The sequence below is a fragment of the Brachycentrus maculatus genome, unplaced genomic scaffold (assembly GCF_059751285.1).
Source record: "Brachycentrus maculatus isolate JH-2025_06_01 unplaced genomic scaffold, ASM5975128v1 h1tg000439l, whole genome shotgun sequence".
NCBI classification, from domain to species: Eukaryota; Metazoa; Arthropoda; class Insecta; order Trichoptera; family Brachycentridae; genus Brachycentrus; species Brachycentrus maculatus.
Window position 1 is genome coordinate 83648 of NW_028281187.1, and position 14251 is coordinate 97898.

Genomic DNA, 14251 nt, shown 5'->3' on the forward strand with positions numbered 1-14251 from the left:
TGACTAAAATGGTAATTTAAAAATAAATATTAGACTGAAAAGTCACTAATATTTATGACGACCCACACTGGGAATCGATCCCCAGGCTTTCAGCACCGCAGCTAAATATGAGAATCATTACACTACGGTGGTGGACTGTGCGTTTTCTATCTGATTGGCAGTGGCTGGATATTGATTGCTCTTAATTAAGTCGTAAAAACTCTTACATGAAAAATAATATCCTTATTTTTAAAAAAAACTTAAGAGTCATTACAATAATCTGTCAATAATGTAAAATGTTTCGTTAAAAAAAATATTATTATTTTTTACTATTTCAAACAATTTTTTGTCCGCCTTCGTAGTGTAATGGTCAGCACGCTCGGCTACCGTTCTGGAGGTCCCGGGTTCGATTCCCAAGGGGGGTAAAATAAATATAAGTGATTTTTTCACTGTCATATTTATTCAATATTACCCTGGACTGGTACCTGAAGCGGAGGGCTGATCACCTTTCCTTCATATGTAAACGATCAAGCCCTATGCACCATTGGGGTGCGGAGGAGGAGGGTTTTACTACTATTTCAAACAATATGACGATATGAATTCGGGTGAAAGTTTTTTGATAACTCTATATTGTAGATTATTGTGTTATACGTCCACTCACTTGGGGGTAGCCTACGAAGAAAAAAGAGGCAATTTAAACGGACATACAGTTGTAAAACTACATAATCATTGCTATTACTATAGAGTTAAAAATCTTTCAGTATCTTCTACTCGCAGAAATTTTTTAACCTTTTCAACTACACTCTTAATTAGTTTTTCTTTTAAAACGTAAAAGTAACATTATTTGTGTGTTACTTTAAATTGTAAATATTTGGAATTGAGTATTTTACCATTTAACTTTATATGGTTTTAAAACCTAAAAGTTTTAATTATTTTTTAAATTAATATTTTCATTATTACTGTATTCATGAAAAAATAAAAGTAAACACTGAACTATAAAAATTTAAAACACGTTAGAAATAATATTTCTTACCAAATTACATTTTTAATTATATTTCTTCAAAATTATCAACGATGATTTTGTATGGCCTTCAAAGTTGTTCAGGTCTTATAAAATATTATGATATCAATTATTTAATTAAAAGTCGGGGGGGGGGAACTCTGAAGGGATAATAATCGCTTATTAATTACGTCTCACGTTTTATTAATTAAAAAGTTTTACTGAATAAGTACGTACCTAATTGTTCACAATCCTTCAGGATTCTTTACGAGTTTTTCCTCTTTTATTAACGATAAAATCACTTCCTTGATCCATACCAAAATTGTAACTGTCAGTATTTTGAAACCAACTAAATAATCTGGTTAATTATCATTGATTCACACAGATTCATTTTATCTAGTTCAATTTCATTTTTGTAACCATAAATTCAAATTTGTTGATTTAAACTCTAGAGTACCTGGTTCCACATATGTGAACTTAGGGTTTGATTTTTATTAATATCTTAACAGAGATGAAGTTTATTGAGTTGTGAATATAAAATTCGTGGTATTTATTCCGTGGTCATTTTCTGGTTTAAGTAATCCCTTTATGATTACCAATGATTAACACCCATAACGTTCATTCTTTAATATATTTACTAGCTGTGGTCTTAATATTGCGGATTATGCGCCACCCTCTTTAGCTCTTCATACGTTGAACAGCCCATGTCCTCGTATAAGTCGCAAAGTTATTCGCGGCGTGGGCGTCCTCTGGCGTTTGTTCCCTCTATCGTACCCTCTATTATTAGGTGCAGGAAACCCTCCTGTCTCAACACGTGACCGATCCATTTGTCGATATCTCCAAGGAGATAGTCGCGTGTAGTTGCCTTCTTTCTTATTATTCGTAGTACTTCGTTCGAGATATGATCTCTCCATGATATCCCTACCATTCTTCTATAGGTCCATAACTCGAACGCATTAAGCGTTTCCTTATCTCTATCAGATAAGCACCATGTCTCGCAGCCATACAGTAATGCACACCATACGCGTTTTGATGATAAAAAAATATAAGTAAAGCTGAGACCTCTATTTGAGCACAGTTAGTTAGTTAATAAACTGCTATACATAAAACGTAACGCCTCTTTAGTACAAATGTTTCTAGAACTTTTGTAGTAGTGATACAAAAGTTCATATAAAACACATTGAAAACAAATAAAAAAATACAAAAATAATTAATCAATTGTTACACGATATTTACATTATTCGAGTATATTGAACACTTAAAACGGTAAATGTTTTTGAGACGTGGTTTAACTCACAATAATAATAAAAAGGAGTGTAATAACCTAACTGAATTTTATAACTTGAAATATATTGTTATTGCCCGAGTGACATTTGTAAGCAAGTGGAAATGTAGCGTATTGGGAGAGTGGGAAGGAGTAGTGAACGAGAAAAGATGAAGATAAATGAAAGTAAATTGAAAGATAGATCTTTCATAGATAGATCAGGAAAGTGAAATGTTTAGCCAAGTGCTTTTTAATAATATTTGTTTAATGCCAGGTTATTACCATTTTTGTTAAATTTGTATTATTGTAATTAAATGTTGAATAAATTAAGTTTATAGTTTATAAAATTTTACGATATTTCTGTTTTTTATTTCGTTTAATGTTTTTTTTTATCAAGTGCACCATTTTTTAATATCGCGACTTAAACTTTCTATATACGTAAATGAATTATTCATTTACTCTCTGTTTTATATCTGATCGAATTCGAGAAAGTCAATTCTCTGACATAGATAATTTTTTTTTGATTTTGCATTTAAACGAATCAAATGTAAATAATGACATCGACAAACGGAATCACTAATGCGTGGGTTTGTTTTATTTTTTCTATAAGTTTTTTGTGAGTTCTTCGTGTTTGCCATTATTTTACAACAAATCGTATTTTAATCAATATTAGTGTATACTCATTGAAGAGTAAAATTAAAATCTAACGACTGTTTAATTATTGAGCGCACAGGAAATATTAATTGCTACATTCTTTTTAAAATTCTCTTCCTACACTCGTATCCATATACATACCTACTAGTAAGTTACTTCATACCACTACTATTCACCCTTAACTGTGCACCCTGTGGTACATATGGCATTGGAACAAATTAATTCAACGTTAATTTTATAATTTATTATATAAAGACAATTCTGCGCTTTGGGTAACAAACAGTTCAAGGTAATATTACAGTGAAAAAATATTAATATAATTTTTGAATTCCATGGAAACCAACCCCGAGACATCCAGTACGGTAGTCAGAAGTGCTGACTATTACACTACGTAGGCAAACAGTAGGAGTCAGCCAAAAAAATATTTGGCACAAAAGTACCATAGAAATGATCCTGTTCGCATTTTTAATGATTATTAGACAATTTTTAAACATATATTATATCTCCTCGACTATTTTTTCAAGTCAAATATTTTCAGTGTTCTCTGTATCATTTTCCTTCAGTTGTTAGGTTAAAGTCTTCAATTATGATAGTGAGACGTGTCTAAGATTAAATCTTAATTATGTAAAATACTAGCAATGAACGGATACCTACTCTTATTCCACAGAAAGTATATTTAAATGCTGTTTTTAGGAAAAAGTTACATATAAATCATTTTAAACGGATATGTACGTATAATACCTACTGTTTCGAAAAAAAACAGCGAGTTAATGTGGATAAATTATAAGTGGAAATATTTTTAGCTCCATAAAATATTTATCACCATTGGATGTAAAGATTGAAAAATTGTGGAATTCTCCATATAACTGTACATACTCTCGTTAAAAATATACGGCGTACTTTAAAAATATAAGCTCGTTAAAAACATACTTCGTCCCAGAATATTAACCATACCATATGCCACAGCAGATTGAAAGCTTTAATCAAAAGTTTAAATCATTTTGAACCACACGTAGGCTTCAAAATAATATGCGGATGTTTATACAATGCTAACTTATGGTTTGAAATTACAGGAAAAAAATGTGTTTAAAAAACTGTTAATTACAAATAATTTTAAAAAAAACTGTAGAAGGAAGATGATAGGACACATCACGCTTCTGGGAATAAGAGAAGAGGGACAAAGATTTGGAGTGAGCAGCAAAAGAACAGACAGGTGTTATGTATGTAGTACAATGATCTAAAAAACCTGGTTTAAATTAGAGAGCGGTGAAAGATGCTGCACAGATAAGAGCTCTTGCTTGTATGTATGTAGTCCATATTTTATGTATATACGGACTTCAGTTAGGCTTTTGGGAATAAATTTTTGATAAATACAGAGGTTACACTATATATGTACCTACCTAAATATATTTAACCTAAAAATATTATCCTAAGCGTTGAAAAATCCAAGCTTTTATTAAATTCATGTTCATCTCCCCTTCCTTATTCTTTAGTATCTCTTTTGGATTCCACGCTTATATTCGATAACGATAAAATTCATACTAAAACTGTATATCGAGTAGGTACTGATAATGTAGCAAATGCGAATCACATTGTCACGTTCAAGGAATTCAAATCAGATTTTTTATGGGAGTAAATAGGTGAGACAAAATTGGTTTTTGTGCAAAATTACTTGCTCATTTTCAACATTTCTTTGTGGGTAAACATTTAAGAAATTTTCCTAATCGATAAAAAATGATAATTTTTTTATTTTTGTTAAAACTCACATTAAATATAAGAAATTAGCTAAAAAAATGGAAAAGGGCTTTATTGTTTTAAATATTTAATGGTTTTTCTTAAATGAAGATTTCAATTTGAAGACTTTGTATTTTTAATATTACATAACATGTGTAAGTATATGTTATATTACTCGTATTCGTATACTCTCAGACGACAATCTTAAAAGTATCATATGTATATTTTTTTAATTAACTTTGTAATGCCTCTAATTGTCTTTTGAAAATCATCACACATATTATCGTTTCTGACCTACGTCATTTTTTGAATTTTTAATCATTGTATTTATTAATATAATCATTTATTTTTATTTTATTTCTGATATTCTTTATTTTTTAAAAATATTTGTATATAAATAATGAATAATTGACTCTGGAGGTTGAAAGGTTTTTAAAACTTCAAGATATTCCTTAAGAGTCTGGGGAAAGTATAAGGAAAAGAAGAAAAAAACACATTCCGAATCATCTAGAAAATAACACACGTCCACGGTTTAAAGTATGAACTTAAAATAAGAATTTAGAGAATTTCAAGAATTTAGCGCAGGTGATAATTTGAAATATATACTTAAAAGAATATAACCGCTTATGATTCTTCATAACTTAACTTGGTATACGGAGTAAGGCATCTTTCACATTACTCTTGCACTTCTCCATTTTATTAGAAATTTTTTGCTATTTTTGTACTAATCATTGAATTTACTATCGTGAAGTTTTCTTAATTATGTCACAAATTGTGATCTGTGATTCGAATTATTCAAATGTCTAAAATGATATTTTTTCACTTGGTACTTTTTATTTATTTTAATTCATGCGAGTCGTATAATAAATGAACTTGAGTTTTATATTTTTCGTTTGCTTTTTACAATAAAAAGAATTTAGTTGTGTAGCATTTATTTTTTTATTTTTCATACAAATCGTGGAAATATTAAACTAATACGTGAAATAATTAATTTGTTAATAAAGTAATTCTCTGCTAGATTGTGTTAAAATCTTTAAATATTTTTGACCACATGGGGACTTACCATTTCCGTATTAAGGGGACGACTTTTTCTCGTTATTGCCTACAATTTAACCTCTCCACTTCGCTTCTACTCAGATTAGTTAATTTTTAAAAAAAAGCTCAAACCGCATAAAATCCTATTGTGCGAATTTTAAATACATTTTTTATTTTTTTTGGGTTTTTAAGGATTCGTTTTTCATTTTCCTGTCCTACGTGAGGTCCCGGTTTTAATGTCGAATTCGGCCAACATAAATGTAATATACTCTGGAGTGGAATCAAAGCAAACTATAGATCACGTCATTTCTGATGAAATAACGATCGAGATACTTCTGTATTTGTCCAAACCATGCATCTTGTGTACTGACAAAAGGAACAAAATACCATAAATATTTTCCTGTCTTTCAAAAAATATTTTGATATCTACTTAAATAATTAATTTCAGTTCGCATTTTAATATTATATAATTAATGTGTCGATTTAAAAAAATCTTTCCTCTTTTTTCCTCCTTTATCTCCTCTTACATCCATTTTTATTATTTAAATATATTTTGCTTATAAAATCTTAAGGTGGAGGTTTATAAAAATAAAAATAAAATATTGATTTCAAATGAATATATTTTTTTAAAAGATGGCATATAAAAGCTTATAATCTCAGAAATTTTACGTTAAAGGTTTTCCAGAAGAAAAAAAAATGATTTCAATGAACGTTTGAATATAGGTTAAGGGAACCTTAAGGCTGTTTTTCGTTTTACTTATTTGAATAAGGATCAGATATAAAAGACTCATAAAATAAGGGTTAGGCACTTCTGTACGTAGGTATATCAAGTGAATGTCAACCCTGTTCTGGTGTTTTGGTTTCCTAGTAAATGTCATCAATCACAACTTTTACACTCTTTTAATATTGCGGGGCTGAAAATTACTCTTCTTATATAAACACTAAAATAATAATTGAAGCAATATTTATTGAGTACAATGTATTAATTTAAACTTAATTGAAAACAAAAACAAACCTTACGCAAGTAAGAAATATATTTTTTATAAATTAAACTTATGGAAACTTATGCAAGTAAGAAATATATTTTTAATAAATTATCATCATTCATTCATTCGGCTATGACTTTGCGGTAAAATCTATCCATTTTATTTAAATTTAACCTAAGAAACACTAATATTTCAAAAAAAAATATTGTATTTCGACGCACTCCGCATTATTTTCAATCACCATATTAAGTATACGATGTTTGAAATTGATGCGGAATGCATCGTAATCATTGGTGAAATAATTCGCCAAGTGAAATTAACATATTTGTTTTTACTTTTCAACATTATTAAGTAAAACTTAGTACCAAACACGGTAATACAAATGATTTTTTATTTATTTATTTTTTTATTTATAAATTTTTTAATCAAAGATATGGCAAAATAATCAACATAGTTACTTTTTTTTACGTGCTACCTCACTAAGAGAGCAGATTGCTCGTGTTTAGAGAGGGAGTTCGCTTACAGGGTTTGTACATATAAATAAGAAGTAAAAATAAACTTACAGGGTTTGTACATGATATTATGTAAATTAAAAAATGTCCAACTCCACCGTTATGAAATTTTCAGGAGACTACAAAATACGCGATTTCTCTCATTTCTTACGACATTAACTTTTCTCTTTATATTTTATTATGAGCAATATAATAAACATGATTTACATTTTCTATTGTTTTTATGCACTTAGTATTTTTTTATACTATTCAAGCATAAGGTAAATTTTCTAAAAATTTTAACTTACATGCCATTCTCTTTCCAGGATTCAATTTTAATTTTTAATGGCGATTCATGATCCTACATCATAGGATTTAAGATTAAGAGTGGGATTTTAATGTTCAATGAATGCCACGAATGAGTGAATATTTACCTAAAACCTTTACATTCCGAATGAAAACTTTCTTTAAAAATAATTCTTGTATTTGTGTACCAGGATATTATGATTTCCTCAAACCATGTTCTAAAATTATTTTCATTCAGTATTCAGCGGACTTGCCTCATTGGCACATTTTTTGAAAGCTTGAAATTTGTCGGATTGGACTCTTGTCCCCTCCCCTACCCAGTCCCCGCACCCAAAGACACTCGGCAATGTAAGATTGGACCCAACTCGGCTATGCTGACAATCTGCTACCCTTAAGCCGTGTCTGCCTCACGACGCGCGTCATACTACCCACTTTAGTACGGGCTATTCTGAACCGGTGTAAACTAACACACGATAGAAATGTATGTTCATTATAAATCTTATTTTGACCAATATAATATTTCTTACAAAATGTATCATGTAGAGATGAATACAATTCTTGGCGCTCTAATCCACTAGCGTTAAATCTGCTTTTCTTTATTTTACAAACTTACTTTGGGATGCTACATACAGCATTTCATCTCCTGTCATATTTAGCACATTTTGTTAATCTAATAACAGAAAAAGATTCGTTTTTTTAGTAATTATATGTGAATAAACTCTTCAGATATATTTTTTCTGAATTTCACCTGTCGTGTTTTCCTGCCGTACTGTTATCGCCTGATAATTGTTCATAGAAATCTTAAGGAGTCAAAAGAATATTTCTATCTATTTATCAATACATTTCATATACGCCGCATTCATTAAAACACCTTATATTCTAGCAATATTATTTGGAAATATAATAACCTTTTTCCGTTGTTATAATGAATAAAAGTGTGAATGATCATAATCCAGTATCATTTTCCACGTTTTATCCTTGTTGTTATTTGATTATCAAGTAGACCTTTATGATTCCAACCTCTTTCTTCACCCAAGTTTGTTCTTTATGGTATTCCAAAATCCATCGCACATATCTCAAATTGCTTCTTACGTCATATAAGCCAATTTTTACGTTAATTCGGTGATTCTGCAATCACTAACGCCACCTGATCACATTGTTTCATAGATGAATATAATTCTGATAACAGTAACCATAATATTGTATATATATTTATATATATTTATATATATATATATATATATATATATATATATATATATATATATATATATATATATATATATATATATATATATATATATATATATATATATATATATATATATATATATATATATATATATATATATATATATATATATATATATATATATATATTTATATATAAATATAAATATATATGTATATATATATATATATATATATATATATATATATATATATATATATAAATATATACATATATATATATATATAATATATATATATATATATATATATATATATATATATATATATATATATATATATATATATATATATATATATATATATATATACATATATATATATCGTATAAAATTGATTAATATTTGTATATTCTAATGACACTATTTTTCATTATTAAATAACATATTCGTTGGTGTGCATACCTTAATAAAAAGGCGATCATATTATTTTCGGTATAATTTTGTTCTATTTTGTGTTTGTAATAAATCATAACGGTGTTTCAGTATATATTCGTGCAGTCCTTTTTTATATTTCATTGAACCTTAGCATATTTCCAGATATCGTCTCACCATAAAAGCAGAATTAGTCTAACCTTCCAAAAAATAAGACCTCTAGCAGTTGGCTAAAATAAGGATATGTAATTTTGTGCCTTCGATATTTATTGTAAGCAGCCATTACATATGGTATGTCACGTTACGTCCCCAACGCGGGTGGAATTAATATTTAAACGAGGTAATGTTGTACTTTCCCCTAACATGAGCCTACTTTATTTCATCTGTGTCATAATAATACCTGCCACACAATTTTTTTATTCTTAATTTACACCAGTTTTTAATTTTACGACATTGGTATTAACCATTAACCCTTAAATGCATGATTGTTTCAATTATATATACTTACATAAATTTGTTTGATAAAATTTAAATTAAAACACTGATTGACAAAATAGGACGTTTTAATAGATTTATATTATCCACTGACACTTCGTGATGGAATTGCATTTTTAATTTATTATTAGATTAAAACCAATATTTTTAGCTTTTCCACTTTTTTATTTGACCAGCGACCGGGTTTCGTCGTTACCGACATCATCAGACCAGTCTGATGATGTCGGTAACGACGAAACCCGGTCGCTGGTCAAATAAAAAAGTGGAAAAGCTAAAAATATTGGTTTTAATCTATAGGACGTTTTGCCTGTTAAATTAATAAAAGTGTATTTTTTTTGGAAAATTTTGTTTTTACTTCAAATTTCAAGGGATTTTTGCAATATGATTACATTTTTATTCTGACATCGGAATAAGACAATTGTAAGACAGGCGGTCTGGGGTATTATTAACGAGGAATTTGTGAGAATTCATTGAGCTCAGTGTAAAGTGCTCGTAAATAATAATATTATTATGTAGGTATCATAGCACGTGCTACCGTCACGACTTCCATGAATGAATTCAGACATTCCCAGAGAGATTCTACGGTATGCGTAATATTACTTACATCTGTCTAAACATCAGCTAAATACGGATTTTCTACATACCTACGAATATAAAAGATTAAAATGACAACTATATCTCTGATAGTATTATTTGAGAATCAAGATACATCCGGACGCTCTTCATTCACAAAAATATATTTAGGAAAAAAGTTCCCGAATTATTTTTTTGAATCGTGATTAAAGAAAACAATAATAACCTTTTATTCGCCTTGTTCATCTGCTTAATTCAGCATATGTACTGGAGAATTTTGGGAAAAGTAATGGGGTATCTGTTTGTTGCTTTTTGTAATCGACCTATGTTTTCGCATTGAGTTACTATTGGCTAATCTTATAACTGAAATTCGATTGTTTGTTTACTCGCTTTTTATACCTATTATTTTATGTGATATATCCAACGCGTGAAATTCGTACGATAAGAATTTGAATTAATTGTAAAATTATCTAACAAATAAGAAAGTGATTTTCAATTTAAGTTTAACTTAGTAAATACCACTTTTTCTTTAAATCTATTTTGTCACGTGTTTCGATGTATTCCGCATTATTTTTAAACACCGTATGTGAAGCTAACTCGAATTTTTAGAGCTGTGTCCTTAGGACGTTGAAGATTGAAGAGGGGGTACGAGCTATTTCTTATTTTGATTTATTTATTTTCTTACCATTTTTTTTATCAGTGGTAACACAGACAAAAGGGAGAGAGTTTTGTCATTTTATTAATTTTGGGTTTGTTATTACTCATATTTGATAAACTAAGCGGAATGCATCGAAACACGTGTCACAATAGATTTTAAGAAATAGTGATATTTACTAAGTAAAACATACATTAAAAATGGATAGATCTTACCACAAAATATACGTAGGTATTTACCTATTATTCTACGAGTACATCAAGAGTGATTCACGGAAATTTCATCAAATGTTTAAAGTTCTATTTAATATTTGGATTTGAATTGATCCTGTAGAGTAATGATTATTGAATGTTCTTTATTTAAATTTTCTAGATGTAAGAAAATGAAAGGGTTCCTTTAAAGTCGCTTCAAGGAAATTATTCTCCGCTTGGAGTAGATCCTTCAACGACTATCGAATAGGGGAATATGTAGCACCTTGAATAACTTTTACTCGCATGTTAAAAGAGTTTTCATCGCATATCTTAAAAAAAGTTATATGGAATTCAGGTTTTATAACTGTATCTGCAATTTTTAAAGATTAAATACTAGATGGAAAACTCTAGTTTGCATGTAAAAAAAAGTAGCCTTAAAAGAGGTAAATATTTAATGTTTGAAATTTTTTATTATCATAAATTTATTTACTATAGTTAAAAAAAAATAGTAACTTGATTTTTTTGTGCGTGTACACGGTAGGTATATGCATTAGTTCTTGATTACTGTTATCTTTGTTGTATCACCTAAAATATTCTAAATTATTATAAATATTTACAATTTATTTTTTTACGGTTTTACAAGATTGAGTAACAGTTAGACTTTTTTTAGTATCATCACTTATAATATATATTTTTTATAATCATACGTTTTAAATGAATAAAAAATATGTTTATTAATGTACTGTACATATATATGTAGGTATGTAATAAATATGTTTACCTATCATTTTATTTTACCAACAATCTATTAAAAAGCCAAAATGTTCAAACTGTCATTAAGGTACAACACGTCCTCCTACATTTCCCATTAGTGACAGAAACATATGGAAACACCCATTACACACGAGCAGGGAGAGGGAGAAAGGGATATGCCAACTGTCAAGGACGCTTCATACGATAGACAGTGATAGATCGATTTATCTAAAGACAGGAGTCAGTCGTTCGAAAAATAATTTATCTTTGGAAAATGGCATCTAGGTCGACTTCGTGACATATTCTTCGGGAGATGATCTCGTGAAGATGATCAGCCTCCCCAAGGTCGCTGGCCTAATTCTGGCGACCTAATATGCGAGGAATTTCTTTACTTTACCTATCCTATTTAAGGAATATAGGTCACCGAGTGACTCGACCCCGAGTGCCACCGAGTGCATACTACCTGCAAGATACCACATCGCAGACTCAATTTACCTTTATGTTATACGATATAAGTTAGTGGGATACATTAGGCTAGGCATTGGTTTGAATTAGTTATCTCTTGTTTTCTTCTGAGAATGCTCACGGCACCGCATCGTATTGTTGCAATGACATATCATTTCACGGCACCGCATCGTATTGTTGCAATGACATATCATTTCACGGCACCGCATCGTATTGTTGCAATGACATATCATTTCATAGATAGTTACAATCATCGCGGCAAGGATCAATTGTGTTCTTAGATACCTATAAAAATGGAGGTAGATTTGAGAACGAAAAATAAAAAACATTGAATATCTTTAATATTTCCAAATCTTTGTTCACAAATCTTCAAAATCAGTACTTAAGATATTAAGATAACAGGTCATAAACAATGATTTTTTTTAAAAATCATTTTAATGCTACCTAATGGATATTTAAATTATTAGAAATATTGTCACACGCTTCATAAAAAATCACAAGCTAGATGATGCTTTGCACTGACATTTGGATATATTGAAGTTCCTTAGTTCTAAGAAATATGGATCGTCACCAATGTTTCTGCCCATGGGCAGAATTAAAATTATTACAGGCTGACCGTGTTTAGAGAAGAGGGCGTAACCCAGAAATATTTGAATTTTTTTTACTGTTTTATTTATCTTTATTAAATAACTAGCAAGTTATTGCTGGTTTAAAAAAATAATACTAACGTGATTACTAATAATAAAATACATATCTTGCTCATATACAGATTTTACAAATATTTGCTAAGCCATTGTAAATTAATAGTATGTGGAGTAGTGTTGAGTGCCTTGAGGTCTGGAGGTCTTGAGCTCAATCCCCAGGAGGGTCAAAATAAATATTAGTATTTTTTTCTTTATAAATTATTGATTAAACTGGACTTCTTGTAAATAGCTTGCCTTCGCAAAATTGACGATCAATATAAAACTGCGGTCGAGCTACGAAGTGTTATGTTGTGTTATGTAATACATACTTCTTTTGTGGAGATGGGTAAGTAGTACGTAGTAGTAGTAGTAGTGACTCCACTTCCATATTCGATTATCAAAAAAAAACTACATTGGTCAATTACATTTTTCACTTGATATATCTTCTCTTTTTTTTAGTTTTGCGTTTTTACACATCCTTATTCTACATTTCAATATTTAATAAAGGTGTTTTCATTTTATGATTGGTATATTCACGGACCTTTTTATATTGCTAGCAGATAAAATGGACAATCGTTGTTCATGAAGAATTCACCTCCACTCTAATAATATATTTAGTTTACCTCGTATGAAATCTAACGCCTCATTAGGAAAATATATCTTAAAAGAAAGATTACACATCTATACGGATATGGTTTCCCTTAACCTTTGATTATGTGTGTCGCCCCAGTTAGAATGACCCGGTCGCGGGACTACCCCCACCCCTCATAATAGAAATCAAATTTCAAACAAAACACTAATCATTATGAAATTAAACTCTGAGAATTGAATCTTGATTTATTTCAAGTAAATAAAAAAAATGTGAAAAGTAAATAGAACATTCAATCAATGAAGAAAATAAAATTTCATTGAATGAATGAAGACAAACTCACAGTAAGCAATCCTCCGTAATTATAAATAGTAGTGATGGGGGCTGGAATCCAAAAAACGACTTAAGTAATGACTTTTTCACCGAATTATGAAAAAGCTGTTACCTTTTTTGTAATTTTTCTACATCACTCAATGCTATCACGTTAATCAGTTCGACTTTCTAACTCTTGATTAATGTATTTAAAAATCAATCTTATTTCAAAATTTTACAAATGAACCGTTGTGTAATCACTTTAAAAGTAATAAGTAAAGATTTTATCTGTAAAAATAATTTAATTATTCTACCTCAATTTTAGTTAAAATCTGAGGTTTGACCTCAAGGGACTTAAGGTAGTACTCTTTAAGTTACACAGCTTTGTATGAATTCAGGTATGGAATCGTAAATCCTAGTACCTATCCATTACTGCTATTTTCATTTCCCTATTCTCTTCT

General features: G+C 29.3%; 1 protein-coding gene across 1 annotated transcript in view; it reads left to right on the forward strand.

Moving 5' to 3' along the window:
* SIFaR (SIFamide receptor) overlaps positions 1-14251 on the forward strand; it is an 86569-nt gene that overhangs the window by 16435 nt on the left and 55883 nt on the right. The window lies entirely within an intron of this gene.